The 10,255-nt window shown below is 37.0% G+C and overlaps 1 non-coding gene across 1 annotated transcript; it reads right to left on the reverse strand.

The window, feature by feature from the left end:
* Positions 1–5,090: 5,090 nt before the first annotated feature.
* TRNAF-GAA (transfer RNA phenylalanine (anticodon GAA)) lies at positions 5,091–5,163 on the reverse strand. Its single transcript has one exon. It is a non-coding gene; the product is annotated as a tRNA-Phe (tRNA).
* Positions 5,164–10,255: the final 5,092 nt, after the last annotated feature.

The raw sequence follows: 10,255 nt of genomic DNA on the forward strand, positions 1-10,255 counted from the left end.
CATTCAAAGGTGATCCGAAGTCTCCGGGTTGTTACTGGGTAGAATGCCTTGTGGGTTATCAACCGACTCTTAGTACCGAAATGGGTTGGTTCCTTACAAGAATGACTTCTACCAAGGAGGAAGGGTCCATAACTTCTATTCAAGCTGTTTATGTGCCTACGGGTGATTTAACCGGTCCTGCTGCTCCTGCCTGCCACCACATTTGCTTGGATGCTACTACCGTACTATCAAGAGGATTAGCTGCCAAAGGGATCTATCCAGCAGTAGGTCCTGAGGATTCAAGGTCAACTATGCTACAACCTCGGATCATTGGTGAAGAACATTATGAAACTGCCTGCGCAAAGAGTTAAACAAACAAACCTTACAACGTTACAAAGAACTCCTGGACATTAAAGCTATCCTATCCTTGAATTATCCGAAGAAGAGGCGTAGCACGCAAAATGGAGCCTTTCTTATCACAACCTTTTTTCGTACCATAAGTCTTTATGGGTTCCCCGTGGAAATACGTTGGCCTAGCAGAAAGAATTAGAGGGTTTCAATTAATCCTTTCCAGAGAATTAGATGGTCTCTTCCCGAACAAGCCTTTTATTAGGTAACATCGATGAAGCTACTGCTCAGACTACGAACTTAGAAATGGAGAGCAAAGTGAAGAAATGCTCTTACTTAAATCTTAGTGTCCTGACTCCGAATCGATATTTGGGCTTCAGAAGTGAAAGAAATGAGAAGAGTTACGAATAGTGGACAAATTGGTGTATTACCAAATCACGCACCTATTGCCACAGGTGTATATATAGGTATTTTGAGGAGAATACGCCTTACAGATAATGACGGATGGTTAACGATGGCTCTCTCTGATGGGTGGTTTTGCTAGAATAGGCAATAATGAGGGGTGGGTCACTCTTTCTTTTAGTAAATGCTGCTACGAAGGCTACTAGTGAGATTGATCCACAAGAAGCTCAGCAAACTCTTGAAATAGCGGAAGCTAACTTGAAGAAAGCTCCGGGCAAGAGACAAACAATCGAGGCAAATTGAGCTCTCAGACGAGCTAGGACACGAGTAGAGGCTATCAATGGCGTACCTAGTTGATCTGTCTAAATAATCAAGTGAAATAAATGCTCTAAATATAGAATAGAGTGGGGTATGGAAAAGATAGATAGAAAATCAATAGAACTGAGCTGAGTGAAAAACTTATTAGATACCGTTGCCTCTTAAGTTCTACCTACTATTGGATTTGAACCAATGACTCCCGCCGTATGAAAGCAATACTCTAACCACTGAGTTAAGTAGGTCATTTCTCATCACAAAGAAAAACAAGCCCTATCACATCGATAGATTATAAATCTACTATTATAGGGGATGAATAAGCAATACAAAGAAAGAAAGAAAATGGATCAAATCATCATGATAAGATAAGTATCACACAAGAAAGAATCTACATGATAAGATAAGTATCACACAAGGGCTATAGCTCAGGTGGTAGAGTCGTTTACCCGCGCGCCTGCCAATGTTTTTCAGAGAAGTACATCATGTAATCAAAAAGGTTGATCTTATTGAGAAAGAGATGATTTCTTACTCCATTACTTTTAGGGAACAAAACAAGAGAAGAGTAGCCTGACAAAAGGTTCGGTCCGAATCGAGTGTTTAGGCTAAAACAAAATAGAGCAATAGCAGTAGCTGTTACACTTCTTCAGTTTCAGTAAAGGAAAAAGAGCAAGCAAAGTAGTCCGTTCCATCATTGATTTGATTGATAAGGTGAATACCCAGTCTATTCAATGCTAGGCATAATGAGTATCCGGACCTGAAACTCAATTATCTTGAGTCCTATCTATCTTATGAACAACTGGAGGGTGTATGAAGTTTCATATTTGATGCTTTAAGCAGAAGCAAGCAGAAGCAAGCAGAAGCAGGACGATAGAGATTCCATTTCCATCTGAAGTTGATCTAGGTCAGAAGCAGACCTACGGATAACCCTTCTTTCTTTAAAAGACTTTGGTAGTGCTCCTTCGAATCAAAATCAAATGAATCAGAGCACATGGATGGAACCATCTCTTCTTCTGTCAAGAACAAGGTACACTAACTTGCTTATTATTTCTAGTAGTTAATGAAACCAATGCAAAAAAATGCATGTTGGGTGAATTCAAATCATTTTGGTAATAAGAAGTTTGATCTGTTTTACCGAAAGGGTCATAGGTTCGAGTCCGTACAGCCCTTTTGAATAATGAAAAAAAAGAATGAATAGTTTTCCTTTCCTCATTATTCTTTGTATTTGTATTCTTTGTAACTGTCCACTTGATTTGGTTCATCACATTAATGTCTCATCCTTGTAGATAAATGAGATATGCTAGCCTATTTTCCCATACAAAATCAAGATGTAATACTTCTTCTTTCTCTTTGGGCTACCTACTTCCTTCTAGTCAATTTGTGGTTGAAAAATCATGACATGAAACCAACCGGTTAAAAACTCCACCCTAACCCAATGCAAATCAATTGAATGCCCTCCCTAGTAAATCACATGGATCTACGAACGACTGACTTGTGGCCAAGCTAGAGTTTGAGAATTTGCTTTCATTGTAACCATTGTCAAATAAATGGGCTTTTCTCTTGGTATACCTTATCTAGTACAGCACAAAACTCAAGTAGTCGTCTTCCTTCTCTTTCCTTATTCAATCACTACAATACGAGTTCCTAACTAAATAGAAGTAAGTTCCTACTGTAATATATGTATTCTGGCTATAATAGATATTATATAAATAGGATTCTAGTCTCTAGTGGCTGAATCTTTAAACGAGACATGTAGCGAAAAGCAAACAAACTCAAGTAGGTGATTCGGTAAAAAACAATGAATTTCAATTCGAATCGACTAATCCGGTATACTTGTTACATTGATAGGAGTACGTTTGTTTATCTTTCTGCTTTCCGAATATGAGATTTTCTGGGTATTTCTAATAATAGAAAGTCTTATTCCGAGGCATTTCTTCTTTCTGTAGTTTTAGCCCCTCTTAGCAAAGTTTCGAGAAAGTTTCGAGTTATGAATCGGTAATAGATAGAACCAATGGGCGATGAGATGCTTGGGTACAATTTCTAATCTGTTATTATTGCTATAGTTTTTGTTGTTTTTTATGTTGAAACGGTTCTTTCTTGATCCTTTATCCATGGGCAATGTTGATGTATTAGGGTGTCTTTATAGAAGCTCTCATTTTCGTGCTTATCCTATCCTAATTGTCGGTTTAGTTTATGCATGGCGAAAAGGAGCATAGGAATTGAGACTGTTATTCATTCTTGTTTCCCTTACTTGATCGAACAACCCAAACTTCAGCTTCAGTTATTTCAACTACATCAAATGATCTTTCCTTTCTTTCAAATGGGTCAAGACTCTCCTGTTTATGACCGCTTCTCTATGGTACCTCTTTCTTGTTGCTTCATTGAATTCGCTTCTAGGTTCAGGATTCGACTTTGATCCTTATGGACTGGTACCAAGATCTAGTCCTAGCCAGGCGGACTTTTCACAGCAGGTACGGTAACAATGAAAATGGCTCCTTCCTTCTTTAGGCAGACAGATTCTATGAGCAAATGCCTGAACCAATATATGTTCTTGCTATAGGAGCATGTACAATTACAGGGGGTTCGTTCAGTATCAGTAGTTCAGTTCGTAAACTCTTGTTGAGTCTTTGTTTACTGTTCGGGGATAAGTTAATTCAATTCCTGTGTGTATTTGCCGGCCACCTAAACCCGAGGCTGTTATAGTATAGATGCAATAGCAAAACTTCGTCCAGTCAGAAAAGAAAGAAAGAAATCCATGAAGGAAGATCGAATTCAGTCTCAAGAGGAGAATCGGTGTACTTAACCAACCACAAATTGCATCTTGGCCCAACCAAGTACTCATACTGGAAATTACGATCAAGGATTATTCTATCAACCATCATATACTTAATGGATCATCCCTCCTGAAACAACTCTTTTCAAATACAAAAGTCAAGTGTAGGCAGTATCTTCCTACGAATTAGTGAATTAGGGGAAGTAGTAAGTATACAAATGTACAGAATAACAAAGAACGTAAATGGGAAAGACTTTTACAAAGAAAAATACAAGTGTGGGAGATAAAAAGGGTCATTTGTCTTCTTGGCTAGTCAAACATTGATTGGTTCATAGATCTTTGTTTGGGTTTCGGAATAGAGACTTTACAAATCAAGCCCGAGGAGTGGCATTCCATTGCAGGCATTTTCTATGTATATGGTTACCATTATCTACCCAATGTGCTTATGATGTAGCACCAGGCGGACTGACTGTTAGCTAGTGTGTATCACCTTACGAGATGAGAGTATGGTATAGATCAACCGGAAGAGGTAGGCATCATCAAATTGCCGCAAGGATCAATCCTAGGAATTCCGTCTCTTTTCTTTCTGGGTTTGGAAAAGAAAGTGCAGATTTTCCAGAAAGGGAATCTAATGATATGTTGGGAATTGCAGATGATAATCATCCACGGCGTCAGCGTATCTTAATGCCTGGTGGGTAGGATGGCTGGCCCTTACGTAAGGATTCTATTGCCCCCAATGTCGAATGAATGACAGATACTGATTTGGGATGAGCCGAGCTAATAGGATGTGAACTAAATGAGTTCTACATAACTATGTATCACGCATACATATATCACTTAGATGTGCTTTAGAAAGTCACGTAAGGGGAAATGCAGAAATCTAAGAAAAATACATGAAAAGAGAAGAGGATTCTATTTCGACTGGATCGGAGATGAATCTTGGTCATTCCCGCCTTTCAACCAACTAACGAACTAATTGAACCTTTCCAATATGTATATAAGTCTTAATTGAACATGAGGAGACAGAGAACAAAAAGAAGAGGAAACAAAAGCTGCTAATTCTTTTCACATATCGATATCCATCCAGCCCTTACATATTGATATATCTCTCCTTCCTCTTTATCTTGACTTGTGTATTTGACTCATCTATAAATAGAGTAACAAATATATATATAGTATTGTTAAAGGGTATATTGCCAGACATCATTCATTAACGATTTCATAATCTATTTGATTAATTAATCCGTAGAATAGATAGACATACAAATTCATGATTTGCCAAGAACCAGATTTGAACTGGTGACACGAGGATTTTCAGTCCTCTGCTCTACCAACTGAGCTATCCCGGCCATTTCCTACACATTCTCCGTATTTCTCTTTTCATAGCAAACAAAGGGGTGAGACGAAGATTTGGAGTGCTCTACCAACTGAGCGATACTAGCCATTTCCTACACATTAGCCTTATTGTCAATAGCGGATTTGAACCGGTAGAGGATTTTGAGTCCTCCGTTCTACTAACTGAGCTATACCCTCCCCTCTATTTCTGACACATTATCTTTCTTTCTTTTCATAGATGCCTTTTATGTCAAATGCAAATAAGAACAAAAGGGTATTCCAAAGTCAGATTTGTTGAAGATCCATGAAATGGCATTTCAGGGCTTGCTTGGATAAGCCTTTTGAAGTTTCAGTACAGTAGACAGTATTCAGTATTGTTCAATTAGAATGATGAACAACGGGGATTCCTCGCGCAAGGATGTGAGTTCGGGTATGATAGATAATATACATTACAAGTCTTGTGTGATAAGAAATCCAATTTCCCCGCTCAAATAGGCTTGCTTGTTCAAGAGTTGAATGAAGGAGAAAGATAATGAATAGTGAATTGCTACTGAAAGGATAAATAATGAAAGAGGCCAACGAACGGACCTTTTTAGTTAGGGTTTTGGGGATGGAGGGCCTTGAACGAACGAACCCTCACTTGAAAGTCGACGCATTTTCCTCTTACTATCAATTTCCATTTTAGTCGGTATTGACATGTAGAATGGGACTCTATCTTGATTCTATTCGCATCTGATTAATCAGTTCTTCAAAAGATCTATCAGACTATGATAGAGTAAGATATTCATTCCAGTTGTCATTCATCAATATAGGATGAATTCCTTTACTAACGCAACGTAGTCAACTCCATTTGTTAGAACAGCTTCCATTGAGTCTCTGCACCGTAGCCCTTTTTCTTTTTGTTTACGGAAAAAGGATTTGGCTTGGCTCAGGATTGCCCTTTTTTCATTCCAGGGGTTCTCTTCATTGGAAAGTTCTCACTGAGTAGGTTTCCATACCAAGGCTCAATCTAATTAAGTCCGTAGCGTCTGCCGATTTAGCCCCACTCTTTTAAGTCAGATTATATTCTGTCCTTACCCTTTTTCTTTCATTTGTATGTATTATGCTGGAACCCTGAAGTCATTATCATACCTCTTCCTCCTATTTTCTTTCTTGTCTATCTTCTACCCTTGTTTGGTCCGATCCAAAATGATTCTATCCTATCATTTCTCTATCTGCAATTCAATATAGATATATAGACATATCCATTTACCCCTCTTTCTATTATTAGTGAAATTCATAATACTTAAACATAATCGGTCTGTCTCCTCCTTTTGTCGTCTTAGCTTCCAGCTTTCCGAATGAAAAGAAACGACTTCTTCCCCTTTTTCAAAGGGCACCGATCACCATGTCGTAGGAACTTCCTATTATGAACAAGAAAGGAACTCTGCCTTTTGTGTATCATATACGGATCCTATTGTATCTATGTAAAGTCATCTAATTAGTCTTTGTTTTGTCGTACAATACTTTCTTTACTGGATTTAGCTTCCGTTATCATTCTGATATTTATTCGTTTTCTTATTTAGGTTTATGAAATGGAAAGAAAGGAGTCTTTATGTCGCGTTACAGAGGGCCTCGTTTCAAAAGAAGAATACGCCGTCTATCTGTCTGGGGGCCGGGACTAACTAGTAAAAGGCCCAAAACCGGAAACGATCTTCACAATCGCGTTATGCTCGCCGGAAACAAAGGAAAGGATCCAGGGGTGGGTCAAGTTTACAATTACTTGAAATTTGGATAACATCCCCGGGGCTTCGACTATTCCTCAAGCCCGCCAATTAGTTAATCATAGACATATTTGAGTTAACGGTTCTATAGTGCATATAGATAGTTATCGTTGCAAACCCCTATTATTACAGCAAAGGAAGGATGAAAACAAATCGAGAGCACTGATTCCAAATTCTCTTTCTTCATCCCCCCGCTTCAGGATTTGCCAAAACATTTGACTCCTCAGCCATTGCAATAGAAAGGATTAGTCAATCAAATACTAGATAGTAAATAAATGGGTCTGATATGAAAATCAACCCAAGGGAAAGTATGGAACGGATTACCTTGATGATCAAGATCAAGAGTAAAGAAAACTCGTGATTCGAATCTGATATGAACTGAGAGACATCAATCATACAATATACTTCAATGAAGATGTGAAGAAAAGGTTGTCAAAATTATCAAAATATGTTTCAATTCATGCTACATTGAAGAAGAATAAAGTTTGATTGTTGTAAATTTTGGGTGGGTTATAATTTAGATTAATTTAGAGTTATTGTATTTTAAGACTTTTTATTTCATTTCGGTTACATTTACATAATGGCTAATTATGGCCATAAAGTGTGAATGTTACAACTTTTGGAATGCCTTTAATAGTTTCATTTTGAGGCTATATAAAGCCATGTATGTTGTATTTGTAAGGTAGACTTGGAAAATATATAGAAAGAAGCATTTGTGCTCTTCTTTAGCCAATGGCTAAGTTTCTTTGCAATTCTATGTAATTTAGGTTGCATGTAGAATCATTCAAGCTCGACATGATCAATCTTGCTTGTGGAGTGATTCGAATCTCAAACAAGTGTTTGAGATATTTGATCAACAAGAATCATTCAAGCTAGACATGATCGATCTTGCTTGTGGAGTGATTCGAATCTCAATCAAGTGTTCTTCTTGCCTTGAGATATTCGATCAACAAGGTAATCCGAATCTTACTCCCCTTGTAGTGATTCCTTATCTTATCATTTGGTATCAGAGCTTCAGGCTCAAGATCGGATATATGTTTCCTTTGCGTTTCTTCTCAATTTGATTTTTATTTATTTTCATCTTTTTAGTTTTTAATCGACCCAGAGTTCAAAATTCAATCTTTGCTCTATTTAAAATTTTGAGAGGTGAGAATGAGAGCTTCATTTGTGTAACTGAGTGTAAAAAGAGTGTCCTAAAATTTCCTTGAGTGTATACTCGTGAGGAGAGTGTTGTGAGGTCCTTCGTATTTCCATAACTTATTTTTTGCAGCAAAGTTTCACAAATAGATTCGAGGACGAATCCTCTTGAAGAAGTGGAGAATGATATGAACTGAGAGACATCAATCATACAATATACTTCAATGAAGATGTGAAGAAAAGGTTGTCAAAATTATCAAAATATGTTTCAATTCATGCTACATTGAAGAAGAATAAAGTTTGATTGTTGTAAATTTTGGGTGGGTTATAATTTAGATTAATTTAGAGTTATTGTATTTTAAGACTTTTTATTTCATTTCGGTTACATTTACATAATGGCTAATTATGGCCATAAAGTGTGAATGTTACAACTTTTGGAATGCCTTTAATAGTTTCATTTTGAGGCTATATAAAGCCATGTATGTTGTATTTGTAAGGTAGACTTGGAAAATATATAGAAAGAAGCATTTGTGCTCTTCTTTAGCCAATGGCTAAGTTTCTTTGCAATTCTATGTAATTTAGGTTGCATGTAGAATCATTCAAGCTCGACATGATCAATCTTGCTTGTGGAGTGATTCGAATCTCAAACAAGTGTTTGAGATATTTGATCAACAAGAATCATTCAAGCTAGACATGATCGATCTTGCTTGTGGAGTGATTCGAATCTCAATCAAGTGTTCTTCTTGCCTTGAGATATTCGATCAACAAGGTAATCCGAATCTTACTCCCCTTGTAGTGATTCCTTATCTTATCAGAATCACTCCACAAGAGGTTTGATCAATACCACTTGAATGACTCTACATGCAAGTTCTAAACACAAGAATTTGCAAAGAAAGTTTAGCTCTCAACAAAGCTAAAATAGAAATTCTATTCTCAATTCCAAAATCTGATGTCTAATCAAAGAAAAGAAGGCTTTATATAGCCTTTACAAACCTTAACCTATGTGATACATAACTCCAAAATTAAATGGGCTAGTAAATGAGAAATACCCTAGTTAATGGTGGAATATAGTAACCTATGTGGGTTACAATATAACCTTAACTCCTATATTTAAAACTAGCTTAAATATGAAAACAAATAGTTAAACTATAATTAAATAATGCAAATAATAAAATGTGCTTATTAGTCATCCTTGGACTATTTGATATTCAGCGGAGTTCATTAAATGCAACTTAAAGTGCATTTAATTCATCTCTGTCTTGAAGCTCAACTTTGCATAACATATAAGGGAGGTCACCAACGTCTTCTAGAATTTCCTTTGATGAGCTCACCATAGCTTGAATATAACTGTATAAGGTTTGTTGTAGCTTCTTGGCTCTCGTCCTTGTAATTGGACCTTGAGGTATGGAAATTCCTTGGTCGTTGTTCATATCATTCTCCCCCTCTTGAGAAGGATTCGTCCTCGAATCCAAGCCATCACCTATATCAAAAGGACTCAAATCAGCAACATTAAAAGTTAGACTAACACCGTACTTACCTGGTAAATCAATTTTATAAGCATTGTCATTGATGCGCTCAAGAACTTGAAAAGGTCCATCTCCTCGTGGTAAAAGCTTAGATTTTCTTTGAGTAGGAAATCTTTCTTTTCGAAAATGCACCCAAACCCAATCTCCTGGCTTGAAGATGACAATCTTACGTCCTTTATTAATTCGGGTGGCAACCTTGGAATTTTGTTTCTCAATTTGTTCTTTTACTTGCTTGTGCAATTTATGAACAAACTCAACCTTGTCATTTGCATCAAAATTCACAAATTCTTTTGACGGTATAGGTAACAAGTCAATGGGGTTAAAGGGTTAAAGCCATAAACAATTTCAAAAGGTGTGCATTTAGTAGTGCTATGAACAACCCTATTATATGCAAATTCTATAAATGGCAAACAATCCTCCCAAGTCTTAAGATTCTTATCAATAATAGCCCTAAGCATAGTAGTCATGGTTCTGTTAACAACTTCAGTTTGTCCATCCGTTTGAGGATGACAAGTAGTTGAATATACGAGCTTAGTTCCTAACTTACCCCATAAAACACGCCAAAAGTGGCTTAAAAATTTGACATCACGATCACTAACGATGCTTTTAGGAATGCCATGCAATCGTACAACTTCCCTAAAGAACAGGTCTGCAATATGTTTTGCATCATCAGTTTTGTG

This window comes from Cucurbita pepo, chromosome 3, assembly GCF_057944985.1.
Source record: "Cucurbita pepo subsp. pepo isolate OVF chromosome 3, ASM5794498v1, whole genome shotgun sequence".
NCBI lineage: Eukaryota > Viridiplantae > Streptophyta > Magnoliopsida > Cucurbitales > Cucurbitaceae > Cucurbita > Cucurbita pepo.